This window comes from Orcinus orca, chromosome 17, assembly GCF_937001465.1.
Source record: "Orcinus orca chromosome 17, mOrcOrc1.1, whole genome shotgun sequence".
NCBI lineage: Eukaryota > Metazoa > Chordata > Mammalia > Artiodactyla > Delphinidae > Orcinus > Orcinus orca.
In genome coordinates this window covers 82,619,697-82,633,023 of record NC_064575.1, presented here as the reverse complement: position 1 = coordinate 82,633,023, position 13,327 = coordinate 82,619,697, and the positions used below count along the sequence as shown (strand labels likewise).

The 13,327-nt window shown below is 38.8% G+C and overlaps 1 long non-coding RNA gene across 1 annotated transcript; it reads left to right on the top strand.

The window, feature by feature from the left end:
- Positions 1-266: 266 nt before the first annotated feature.
- LOC125961871 (uncharacterized) lies at positions 267-5,925 on the top strand. The gene is made up of 3 exons (XR_007472962.1): positions 267-340; positions 2,339-2,398; positions 5,901-5,925. It is a non-coding gene; the product is annotated as an uncharacterized LOC125961871 (long non-coding RNA).
- Positions 5,926-13,327: the final 7,402 nt, after the last annotated feature.

Below are 13,327 nucleotides of genomic sequence, written 5' to 3'. Positions count from 1 at the left end.
ATGGGGATCTGCTGAGGTCTTTCTGTGACTGAATCTCAGTTCAACCTTTCCTTTCACCCAACCTTGCTTCCTTGAGTTCTCAACAGGTGTTGATCCTGAGATCACTTCCCAGGTTTCCTCCTGTACATTAATCTCCACTGCAGAGAATCTGATCTAGATGTGTGGTTAAGCATATAGACTCTAGACCAGTCTGCCTGGGTCCAAGTTCACCTCTACCTCTGATTAGCTGCATGACCTCGCGCAAGTTGTTTAACCTCTGATGCCTCCTTTTTCTCATCTGCTACATGGAGATGATAACGCCTATTGTGTTAAGTTATGTGAAAATTAAATGAGATGTAAGGTAAGAAGTTAGAACACTGTCTGCTACAGAGTAAAGCACTATGGAACTGTCCATTATCATGGTGGTGGAGGTTATGTCTGTAGAGTTATTTTGTTAAGAATGGAGCTAATGTGTTCAGGCTGGGTTTGACTACAGGTTTTGCTATGTAGGAACTCTGTGATCTTGACCTGATCTGTCCTTACTTTGTCTTAACTGCCTCCACTGCACAATGAGGTAAAAACAGTGCTCACAGAAGAGCATTGTTATGGTGACAATTCATTGAGTAGCTTTCACAGAAAAAAAAAATCCCTTAGCTCATTGCCTCATCTATACTGAATCCTCAGTGAGTACTGATCATGATTAGACAACTAACAAAAACTAACACACATGGAGCAGTTACTCTATGTCAAGCAGTATGTATCTCATTGAATTCCATAACAACAGTATTTGACAAATAATTTGCCCCAAACTTTTTAAGTTGCATAGATGAGATTAAAACCCAGACAGTGTCAAACCAGTCACATTATCGGTGCTATACTATCCCACTTGTAGGAATTCTTCTCTGATAGATGTCTTCTCCCCCCATCCACTCTCCCAGCACAAACTGGAGTAAGTTTTTTGCATCTCCCTCGTGCTTCCATGACCCCTTTGTACTTCTCAAATTGCTAGCCTTCTCACTCTTAATTTTCACTGGGTTTTTAACCCAGTTATGTTTCTGAGGGCAGGGGCTCTGTCTTCTTTACTGTTGGACCCACAGTTCTACATCCAGCCCCTGACACAGAGTAAATATTCTACAAAATTTGTCAACTTATGATGAATTCAGTGAAATTACATTTTATCACTCAAATGTAAACTTAATTCATGTTCTGTGTGCCCTTCGGGGTTCTCTTTCGAGCGCCCTGTTGAGCTGTCTTCCTTGTTGGAGAGTCACTCATGGCAGCGCCTCCCCATTATTCGTTAAGATTCCTAACACAGACATTAAGAGGCTGGAATCACTGTCTAGCCCCTCCCCCAACTGACACCTATCTCAGAAGCGTGTCCTTTGAACTCAGGAGACAGACTTTCTTCCAGAAAGGGTTTCCATAGCAACCACTGCCTCTTCAAAGGTGCCAGAATGTCTCCCTCCTACATCTGACTTCCTCCCTCCCCGTGTGCCGTTCCGGTGACACCAGGCAGTTGGAATGAGCCTCAGGTCACCTTACCAAATGTTTCACAGCTGGCAGGAGCAGGTGTACCTATTAAATAAATTACTCAAGCTGCAGAGAGGCTGGTGCATAATCTTCCCGCAACTCCAGAGACAAGGCTGCTTTCATCAGCTCTGCTGTCCATCAGGAATCCCTGATCTTAATCAAAGACTCATTGTCTTGGGACGTTGTACACTGCTTCGTAAACATGAGCCAGTGGAGGGAATATATAGGCTGCTTAGCTCCGTACATTCTACACTCGAGTCAACGGTGTACACTTAACGCAAAGTACGGCAACAGGAGATACAGCATCACTTTCCCGTATTCAAAAGATTGCAGTTATAAGGTAAAGGTTCCTCTCATAACCTGTAGGAATTGGAGGGGTGATCTATTTATACCTATTTTTAATGTATTTGTCCTTCTATCCTGAAATTATACATCTAGGAACACAATATTCCCCACACTATTTATAATATCAAACACAGAAGACCCCCAAACCTAGTGGCCAAACTGTGTAACATAATACACTAGCAGTGTATCACTGCTTATGCATCTATGCATTTCATGGGCTGTTCGTCTGGAGTTGGTTGGTCTCACTCATGTGTCTGTAATTTGTGTGAGGTACGTATGCACCTTTGCTAATCCTGGCTGGACAGTGTCATATATTTGGACGTGGGCTGTAAACTGGGCTAGGAGGGCCTCAGCCAACTTCCTCGCCTTCCACACCCCCTCCGGCAGCCCTTGTTCTCAGGACAGTGGCCAGGGTCCAAAACTGAGAAAGCAGGTGTGTGCAAACACTTTCTTAATCTTCTGCTTCTTTCTATTATGCTTCAAGTCACATGGACAGTTTCAGAGTCACGTGAGGGGCAGTACCCAAGGGCATGAGCACAAAGAGGTAAGAGAGTTGAGGGCTATTAATGTAAAAATTCTACCACTGACGTAATTGCACCATAGCCAGGGAGCTTCGTTTGATGCCCTTTATCGGAAATTTGTTTAATCTTGCTTTATGGTCCAGAATGCAGTGAGATTTTGTTTTGTTTTATTCTGTTTAATTCCATGCATCCTTGAGAATAATTTGTAATAAATGTTTGGGAAGGGTTCTATGTGTCTGTTAAATTAAGCTTCTTTAGTGTATGACACAAATCTTACATATCTTCATTAACTTTTCATTTACTTGATATAGTAAATATTGAGAGATATACGTTGAACTTTCCCACTGTGATAGGGATTTCTTAATCTCAGTTTTTATTCTATGTGGTATATATACATATTTTTGATAAGATAATTTTAATGTATTTTTCATCTTTATTGAGATATAATTGACATAAATGTTGCAAGCTATTTAAAGTTTGTATCGTGGTGATTTGATATTCATAAACATCGTGAAAGGATCCCCCCATCTAGTTAATTAATACATCCATCTATATTTTGAGGCTACTTTATCAGGAACTTACTGGCTGGAGTCGTATTTAACCAACCCAAATTCATAAAAAGAAAATTTTGTTTTAAAGTCAGTTTTGTATGACATTTAAAAACTAAGCCAGCCTTATTTTGGTGATTATTTGTGTGGTATATCTTTTTTCCTATTTTTACATTCACTGTTTCTGGGTTGTATCCTTTGCAGACAAAACACAACTATGGTTACTCAAATATTTCAAATAAAAATAAAAAGTTCGGTTTATTTGCATTGTTTAGAGTATTTGGACTGATTTTTTGAGTTTTCAACCTATCTGTAACTTTTCTACTGTTTTGTTAGGCTTACCTGGTCCCTCGCTTTTACTAGCCTTCTTTTGAAACAAATAATTTTGGTTTTCTCTCTCATTTTATTTATTTATTTTGTTCTATTTTATTTTGTTTTTAAGTTAAACACTTCACTTACGTTCTTTCAAATGCTGCCATTGGACTTTGCACTGTGTAATCTTGCTCTTCTAAACAAGAGGAGATTTTATAGCTCTCATCATGATTTACACTTGAGACTTGTTCAAAATGTAATTATGACCTATTTTATAAACCGCAAATTCAGCAATCATAATAATATTGGTATTCAGACAATGTCTATTATACTTACTCATGTTTGCAAACTTTTTGTTATTATTTATCCTTCTTGCTTCTTAGATTTTCCTTCTGTCATTTTTATTTTTCCAAAATAAATGTTTCTCGCTTTTTTTTTTTTTGTGCTATTGAGAAGTTACTATTAGTCTAATTATCATTCTTTAATGAATGATCTGTCTTTTCTCTCTGGCTACTTGTAAGGTTGACAGTTTGTTTATTGTGTTCTTCTATTTATGACAATGTGTCCAAGATTGGATTTCTTTTTATTTATCCTGCTTGGCATGCCTTGTGTTTCTTGTATTTGAGGATTCATGTTTTTCAACAGTTCTAAAAAAATTATTAGCAGCTAAAACTTTAAATTTGCCATCTTTTCTGTGTTCTCTCTTTTCTGCTTCTATGTTGCTGATCAGATAGAATCTTATAAGACATACTCATATTCTCTCCTCAATGTCTTTTAATGCTTTGTTATAGTTTCCATGTGCTCATATCATTATGAAACCTTCTTGAGAATTTCTTCAGGTCCTTGTTCTGTACACTGCTGGCTTCTGCTGTGTAGTCTGCTTCTCCTCCTCCCTCTGCTTGGGATGCTGTATTGGCTCACTCAGCCTGCATTCTAGTCACCTACTGGCTGGAAATCATACAGTAGCAAAAGGCTTTATTTTAAATATTTAATTGAAAGTAGAGTCCTACATGGTTTTGCATGGTATTTGAAAAGAGGAAGTGAAGTGGGGCTCTGATTGTTGCTGCTGGCTCAGCAGGATGGGGAAACATGAGGATAACTTGTGATGTTCTGTTGTCCTTTCTCCAGCTTCCTGGGTGCTGATAAACAATGGGACTAGTGGTGACAATGGTGATGATAGTGGAAGTTGCCTCTTGGTCATCTTCGTATAGGAGTTTGCTTACCTGTCCTTTGGCTTCCTAAAGATGGGCGGCACCTGTCGGGGTGGCAGTGGAGGTGATGTTTTGCTCCTAGTATGGTTCTAATGGCAGTATTGGTGGATCAGTTCTGGGTGATTTTGGAGAGTCAGGTTAGGAAACTGATTATTTGGGAAGAAACTGATTCCCTCAATTAAATCCTTTCTGCACACACCTAGAACGTTTTGGTTTCTCTTTCATGTACATAATACTGACTGTGTTTTCAACATGAATCATTCTATTCCTATTTCCAAAAGTTTTCCTTGTTTAATTCCTTCCTGGTTGTTTTGGATATTGTATTAGTTTTCTAGGGCCACTGTAACAAAGTACCACAAACTGAGTGGCTTAAAAGTTAGAAACTTATTGTTTCACAGTCCTGAAGGTTGGGAATCCAAGATCAAGGTGTTGGCAGATTATTCCCTCCAGAGACTGTGAGGGAGCATTTGTTCCAAGCTTCTTTTCCCAGCTTCTAGTGGTTTGTGGGCAATCTTTTGTGTTTTTGACTTGGAGAAACACCACCCTGATCTCTGTCTTCATGTTCACCTGGCATTCTCCCTGTGTGTGTATCTGTCTCCAAATTTTCTGCTTTTTAATAAGGACACTAGTCACATTGGATTAGAGACCCACACCATTCCAGTATAACCTCATCTTAACTAATTGCATCTGCAGAAACCCTATTTCCAAAAAGGGTCACCTTCCGAGATACTGTGGGTTATATAGAACTTCAACATATGAATTTGGGGGGGTGGCACAATTCAACTCATAGCAGTAACTTGTTTCTGGATAGTTATTTTTTAATATCATCTTTTATTTCTTTGAACATCTGATAACAATTATTTTATATTCTGTATCTGTCATTTCCAATATCTGAAATCATTGCTAGGGGAGGGGAAGTCTTAAAATTGCTTTTATTTTGTGATACTTTCTTGCATATTTGGTGACTTTGTTTCTAAAATCATGCTTTGTTAAACATAATATATGGCTATCCTGTATTGGGGATAATTTCCTCCAGAGAGGATTTGTGTTTGCTTTTGCCAGGAACCACTTCCTGAGAACTTCTTAGCACCTCGTTCATCTCAGTGGTCCTTGTGTGATGTCATGTTTGGAGTCAACTCTCCTCTCTCGTTGCAGGCTCCAGACAGAACTCCTCTTAAGTTCCTTTTGGTTCCAGATTCCCAGAAAGCTAGTTTTTTCCCAAGTGATATTGGGTTAGAATATTTAATGAATTACTGTATGCTTTCTCCCCCGGCTGTTTCCCCTTTTTTTTCCAAAGATGCAAAAATGACTCAATATAGTATTTTCTTTTCTTTCCTTCCCATTATCCATGTTTGCTGTTGAATGTTCCACATCCTTGTTTTGGAAGTTAAATTCCAACTTATTTTGAGGGAATGGAGCTTCAGATGGGGTGTCTCCTTTTTTTTTTTTTTCAGGAAACCACTCACACCTACAGTCTCACTCTTCTAATATGGAAGATTTGAGCTGTGCTCCCAGAGTCCCCCTAAACTCAGCTGAGCACAACACCCTTCAGTAATGTGGTTTCATGTTTACTTACTCATTGCTTGATTTAGCAAATACTGGCGGGATCACACGTAAACCCAAATCCTCTTTCAAAGTGAAGCAATTATATTTATTTAGAAATCATTCTTGACTTTTATAGTTTATAATCTGACATTTATATTTCGTGATACATGATGCTTCCTGTCTAATTTTCTTTCCTTTTTATTTCACCGAGCTGGAGAGGGTGTGGCTAGGAGCATGATAATCTGATGCTTATAACATGCTTATGAAAAGGTTGATAGCTGTTGAAATCACCCCACAGAGAAGTTTATGTTGTAAGGGGGGGGGTGTACCTGGGAAAGAGAAATGAAGAAAACAATAGAAACCAGAGGGTCATGAGAAAAGATTTGCTGATCTTTATGTGAATAGAATTCTGAATATAAGTAGAAAATTTACCTATTTCACAAAATGTATTTGGATGAATTTTGGGAAACAGGCATGTATAAATAAAAACTATACACATCTTGTTACTTAAATTACTAGATGCAGACTATCTTCTATAATACCAGCGTGTGTAGAGCTAATGGATATAGTATATAATATTTACATCACCTTAGAAATGCAACATTCCCAGGTAAAAATTGATGATTTGATACTGATTCCTAATGTAATTATATAAATTAAGTAATAGACACCCATAGCGTCAAGGCCATGGTCACTGGTTTTGAAGAGTCAGGAGTCCTATATTGTGGTTAGCTGGGTTATAGATGGCATCAAAGTGTCACATTCTCATAGGTGGCTTCAATTAAAATAGAAATTCTTATTAAGGTAATAATGTACCTCATTTGTTACAAATCCTAATTTCAACTCAGATGCTATATATGATTTAGAGAAAGAGTAAATAGCATAAATACCTAGACTCTTCTCTCACTAAAAGTTCTAATTCTAATCAAACTCCAGTTTGCTCCAGATTAATTCTACCCATCAAGCCATATCAAACAGGGGCTTGAGAAATTAAAGCTCCTTTACTAGACTGCTTATTACGTGTTATGAAAAGTCTCTATCTAGAAAATAAAGCTATGTGTCCCAGGATCATCTGTATAGCAGGTAGTTTCTTCTCCTTGCAGTAAACTTGTTTCTACTCATGGAAATACAGTAGAATGATTAGCAAATTGGTTTCTGAGATCTTGGGTACAAAAACACCTCTGTTTTATTTTATGACCTTCCAAGCCTCTTCCCTAAATCTAGGTATCTCCACCTAGATTTCTGTTAGCCCATTATACTTATTCTATTCATATAATTTTTGTTTGTTAGAACAAAGTACAGCTGGTTTGAGGGAAAATTTTTGAGAAAGTAGCTTGCCTATAAATTCATTTGCTTCACAATAATTAATTTGAACAAACTCCAAAAATATGCTTTAATAATTTCTCAGATCCCAATTAGGACCAAATAAATGGCTTCCATTTAAGGCAGAACCAATCTGATTAGGTTTCTTGTTTGGTGTGCTACAAGCATGCAAAGTATCCACCCCGAGGGCACCAAGCGAAATCCAAATCTTCAGATTTATTTAACCACAAATGCATGTTTATAAATCGCAACTGACTTTTCTAATTAATTTTGCATCATGCTAATGATTTTTCTTTGTAACAACGGATTATATCAGGAAGGATCCCAGCCAGATCTAGAGCCATTTGCAGTTACTGTTAGTTTAGAGAGAAATGAAAGGAAACAATAAAGAAAACAACTTTCAGGGACGTGGCTCCTGAAAGTTAATTATCGATTTCACCAAATGTCTAGTGAAGCAATGCAATCAGTAGCACCAGTTAGTAAGACCCACTTTATTACCCATTTTACAGCTAGGTTTACTTGCAAATGAAATGTTTTCTGCTGAAGAAAATGATTATAGCAAAGTCTGTGTCAAGGCTAGACGTCAAAGTGTATGAAACAGCTCCCAATTTTGAGAAAGAAAAGTTAATGAGGACAGATCATCAGGAAGTATAAGGTGTCATGGACAGGACAGTGGACTAAGAAGGAGGAGACCTGGATCTTAGCGTACTTTTGCTTCTCAGTAAGAGTAATTTTGAGTTGGCACACTGGAGGTATTGATATAAGTCCAAGAAAAAGAAAATGAGATGGGTCTGGCATGAGGGAATAGAATACGTCAGATGGAAGAAGTGATGTTTAGCCTTAGCAAAGCTAGGACAGAGTGAAGAGAGTTGAGTCAAAATACACCAGGAACTAACACAACATTGTAAGCCAACTATATTTCATTTAAAAAAAAAGAAAAGAAAAAATAATGGTATTAGACTGGTCTTGCTGGGAATAAGGGAGTAGAGATGTTAATGGAGGGGGTCAAGGCAATTCAGAGTGTCCTCTCAGGACCTACTAGAACCTACTAGGAGGTAAATAAGTGGTACCCAAAGTGTTTCTGACTGAAAATCTTCATATATCCACAGCTAAGACAACGCAAGCATCCAGAGCTTACGGAGAGGAAGCCAAGTTCTTGGACCATGATTCCTCCCAGTTGATATAGGACGTTACATCAATAACACTTCCGTTGTTTCATTATTCTACAAAAAAGATATGGGATAGATCTCCAAATAGAAACACAGCTTGGCTGGTCAGTGAAAAGTAAAGATATTAGGCTCAAGTTATGTTTTTAAAAGCTCCTCTATCCAAATGCTAGCACCTGGGAAGAGGCTTGGAAACCAGAAGGTTTTGGACTGTTTCTGCAGAGGGTGTTGCTGAGCAGAATGTGACTGAGGACTTAGGTTAAGTCAGGCTGGAAAATGGATAGAAGTGGGATATATTCCCCAAACTGTCTGTTTATCTAGAGTCAGTCTTATCAAGAAGGCTCTAAATTGAGGCTAAAGGGGAAGTGGGGAATAGAACAGAAGACCAACAAACATGAAGCTGGATTTGGTGAATGTATATGTTCATATTACTTGGGTGATGCTCTAGTAACCTACTTCAGTTTGTTTAAGAAATAAAGGGCATTGATTCCAAGACCACGGGGATGGCTCACAGGACCCAAGGGCAGGAATTTCGCTGAGTCCTGGACATGAACTGAGATAAAGTCTCCCCTGGAGTCTTTTCTCTTGGATGAACAGATTCTCTGCCACTGTTTTCTAGTCAGCCTGGCAGAAAGTCATTCATCAACTGCTGATATCCACTCAACAGAGCAGCTGGACTGGCTGAAGTCTTTCAGTCCTGATTGGTTGGATGAGGACCCCATTCCTGGGTCACCAACTGTGGGGAGTGGAAAGGAGGCAGGGCCACAGTGAGTTTTTTCCACTGCTTCCGTTCACTGCAACAGTGTAGATGGGGGACTGAAGGAGAGAGAGCATCTATGGAGGAGGTCATGGTGTGGGTGTTCTCTCCACAGTCAATAGCACTGGAAGAGGTGCTTAGTAACCAGAAAATTAGGTAGCAAGACACAGGGCGTAACAGACAGTATTGGAAGAAAAAAGCAATTGGATACATACACTTAAGCCCTGACAGCAAGAGTGAGCAGTGGGCTCTGAGCAGCTAGAGCCCCCCAGAATTTAACACATTTCCAGCTGGGACATTTGGATGAAGATTTGTGGAATGAACACATGAGTTATTGGAAAGTGGAGGTAACTTAAAACTGCTTTTAAAAGGAAAATCTTTTCAAAAGAAGGGTAACTAGTTAATTTCTGGAGGAGTGTTTTGGTAGGGCTTAAAATGGAGGGGCCATTGGTAAACACTCTTTACCTCGACTTGACGGGAAGCAGGCCAAGTGCTCTGCTTAAGTAGCTGAGATGCCTAAAAATTGAATTAGCACCCAACCCCACTGCAGATGAATAAGCTGGATCTTTAACTGTCAGATTAGCAGACCCATCCTGTAACATGTTTCCTTTCCTTCTCCGAACGTGCCCTCACCATTAAATTCCTTCTTTAGTTAAATGTATTTTCCCTGCATGCAATTCCGCTTGGTCAGATCAATGCATTTCACATCACATCGATCATTTGCAATTACCATCTGGTGATTCCTAAAATTGCTGTGGGTGAATTTGCTCGCTTATTTATTTATTCAAACTGCTTCATGTGACTTTACCTTCGTCAGTATCCATAGATACGGCATCCTTAGAAGGACTATACATTATTAGGGACCATTCTGATTGCAAAACATACTACTTGATATCCAGGGGGCAGGACCAGGGGCGAGGAGACACAGATAAGGTAACTGACGTGAAATTTCTCGAGATGTCCTTCTTTCCACTCACAGCTAGTTCTTGATTCATGGTTGAGGGGCACTTCTCTCTTGCAAGTTGTTTTAAATTCTAGTTTGAATTTTCAAGCATTTAATAAATGTCCCTTTCGAGCATCTAGTAGATATGAATCACCAACTACTATCATGGGAAATTCACCTTGGGGGTCTGGGAAGGGTTGTAAATATTACTATTTTCCCTTGGTAGATGAGCCAGTGGAGACTCGGGGAGGTTAAGTAACCTATTAAAGATTATCAAGCTAATATAAAGCAATGCTTTTATCCTAAATTATGCAAAATAATCCTCCTTAATTTTATCTATATGTTCTGGACTAGTGCTTTAACTGTGTATGCCACCTTCCACCAGGTGATACCCAGAACCAGTCTTATCTTAGAAACTTCTGTCTGTGGAATTGTTCCTTCACCTCCTTGCTCTGACTAAACCTGGCTGCCTCTGAGTTGAATTCTCTGTCGCAGCATCTCAAGTAGATGCTGTTTCCTTCTTTTATACTCCATGTACATCCAGGCTGAAAGGGAGAATCTGCCCTCCTTCCTCTCCATGGATGTTTTTAATGACTTTCTCCCTCCCTAGAAGAAAACAATACAATCAATCAAAGAAACAAGAGGAAAAAAAAAAAAAGGACCCTTTAGAACAAATAATATTGATGCCCATCTCACGAATGAAGTTATTACATTGGTGGATGTGAGTTAAGTGCTTACCAGGGTTTACCACAGTATTAGCTGTTATTAGTATTAGAATTGGTATTATCAACTATATATCTTGAAAGTAATGCAACCTATAAATCTGGTCATACCACAAAAACCCACAATCCTTTCTGGAAAATAAACAAAACAACTGCTTAAATGTGCATTATACATTTGCAATAATTCTTATTCAGGGAAGCTGGTTTTATATTCATGACAAGCATTTTCAATTTAAATATGTTTGCTTACATGAAATGCAGATTGTAATTAAATGGCAGACTGTTTAATTATGGCTTCATTTGTATAAATTGTAATGTTGCTGCTGCATAAATGAAATAAAAATCTCTTTAATTTCCTTCTCAGTATTTAATTTAAATCAATGATAAACAGTGGCCGTCTCTTTGAAACAATGCTAATCAATATTCAGAAGACTAAATTTGTTTTTGGATGTATGGTATGTTGGTTTCATAATTGAACTGGAAATAAGATTGATAGAGTTAAAGAACCTCAAAAAAGGGAAAAATACTGTACAATGCAGCTCACTGCATTTCTGCCGATAGGAAGATGTACAATATGGGCTTTGTATCGCCAAATTGTTCATGTAATTGTTATCCAATATGTAACTCAGGGTTTAGCTTTAAAAATATTTTATTCATATACTACATAATTATTCAAGTTGTTGAAGCATCAATTTTTTTCTTTGAAGCTAATCTGACCCATTTTTACATCCTATTAAAGAATTAATAAGGTGAAGAGGAAAGTGGGAACAGTAATTTTGCTAAGACTCTGTAGGTCAGAAAACATACCTTGTACCAGGGATATAAATGAATAATACAAGATGGCAGCCCTCAGGGGATTTATAATTTGATGTAAAGGTCCAGAAAAATGGACAGATCTAATACGTACAAAACGGTAAATGCCTTTGTAGAGAATAATGCAATATTTGTGGCAGGAGGAGAAACACAGGGCGCAGTTAACTTTACCAAAATTAGCATCACTGCTGCCGTCAGCACTGTGACCTTCATTACTAATAATTATTGAGTATTGCGTCTCCTCTATACATCAGACAATGTTCTAGGTGATTTATATTAGCATATATTAGCATGAAAACCAAGGCCCAGAGATATTCAATAATTTATTCAAAAAGACAGAGGTAGTAAACAGCAGGTACCGTAATTAAACCTAGGTAGTCTGGCCTCAAAGTGCATATGATTAACTCTTCCATGATAGGATAAACTTCACAAAATATGTGCGTGGGAATGTTCACAGAGCCAGGAGAGGTTAGGCCAGTGGGTTTAGAAAGGGAATAGCTTATAGAAAGCTATCACTGAGGTTCATGCTGCTTAAGGCAGCTGGACAGGCTAACACATAAACCGAAGGTAGTAATTATCAGCATAGCTGAGAAATTGTCAGCGCTGTGACCAGAGCAATGAGGGAAATGAGGAGTCCACAGGAAAGCTGTAAGATTTGAACTCACCCAAAATCACCAAGGCATTGGAAGAATCTGCCCATTTTGAGAGTAACCCTCACTGCTAGGTCAAGAATAGAGGAATCAGAGCCCCACCTGGGGAGGGGAGACAGCATAATCCCAGGCACTGAGGGGCTTTCCCTCCCTAAGTACATCATCCATCCAAGAATTCAAACTTAAAACCAGCCAGCTCTCTCCTGCCCTGCTCTGCCACCCTGTTTGAAACAATCTCCCCTTCCTGCTCATTCTGTTACCTTTCCATTTCTTGAATTGAGTCTCCACTCTTGATCCCAACAACTCTTTCATCGCCCCCCATTATTTCTTGCCTGGATTACTGCTGCTGCTTCCCAACTGCTTTTCCTGCCTCTTGACCTACCCCATCTTAATATCTCCTGCGCTCTATTTCAAAATTGATCGTTCAGAATTTTACAAAGCATCCCTACACTCCTGAGTTTAAAGTCTTTAATGACTGTAGCCTACAGGTTAAGGCCAGATTCTTACGGCACGATTCCTAGACCCCCATGTCATCTAGTGGCTGCCTACAGATCTGGACAGGTCTCCCCACAGCCGCCACAGAGACCCTCGGACCCACAAAACTGTTTATTTAATCTATGCGGAGGCAGCCTTCATAGTTTTATATTTCGCTGCACTCATTTCCTCTTGTATCCCCACAAAGTGCTAATAATTATATATCCCTTACAAGATTTTCTGAGGATTAAAAGTGATAATGTGCTCGACACACAGAAGGCACTCAACAATTCCTGTTTTCTTTCTCATCATGTATCTGACGCAACCACCCATCTTGCCTATAGCTGATGTCCATTATGTTTGTGATCTGCCGTTGATAAAAATCAAGAGCTCCGTATCCTTCTAAAGGCAATCACCATAAATTAGCTTTATAATTCTCAAAATAGCTAAATGTCAACAGCGAGTTTATTCTATTTTTTTCTCCTCTA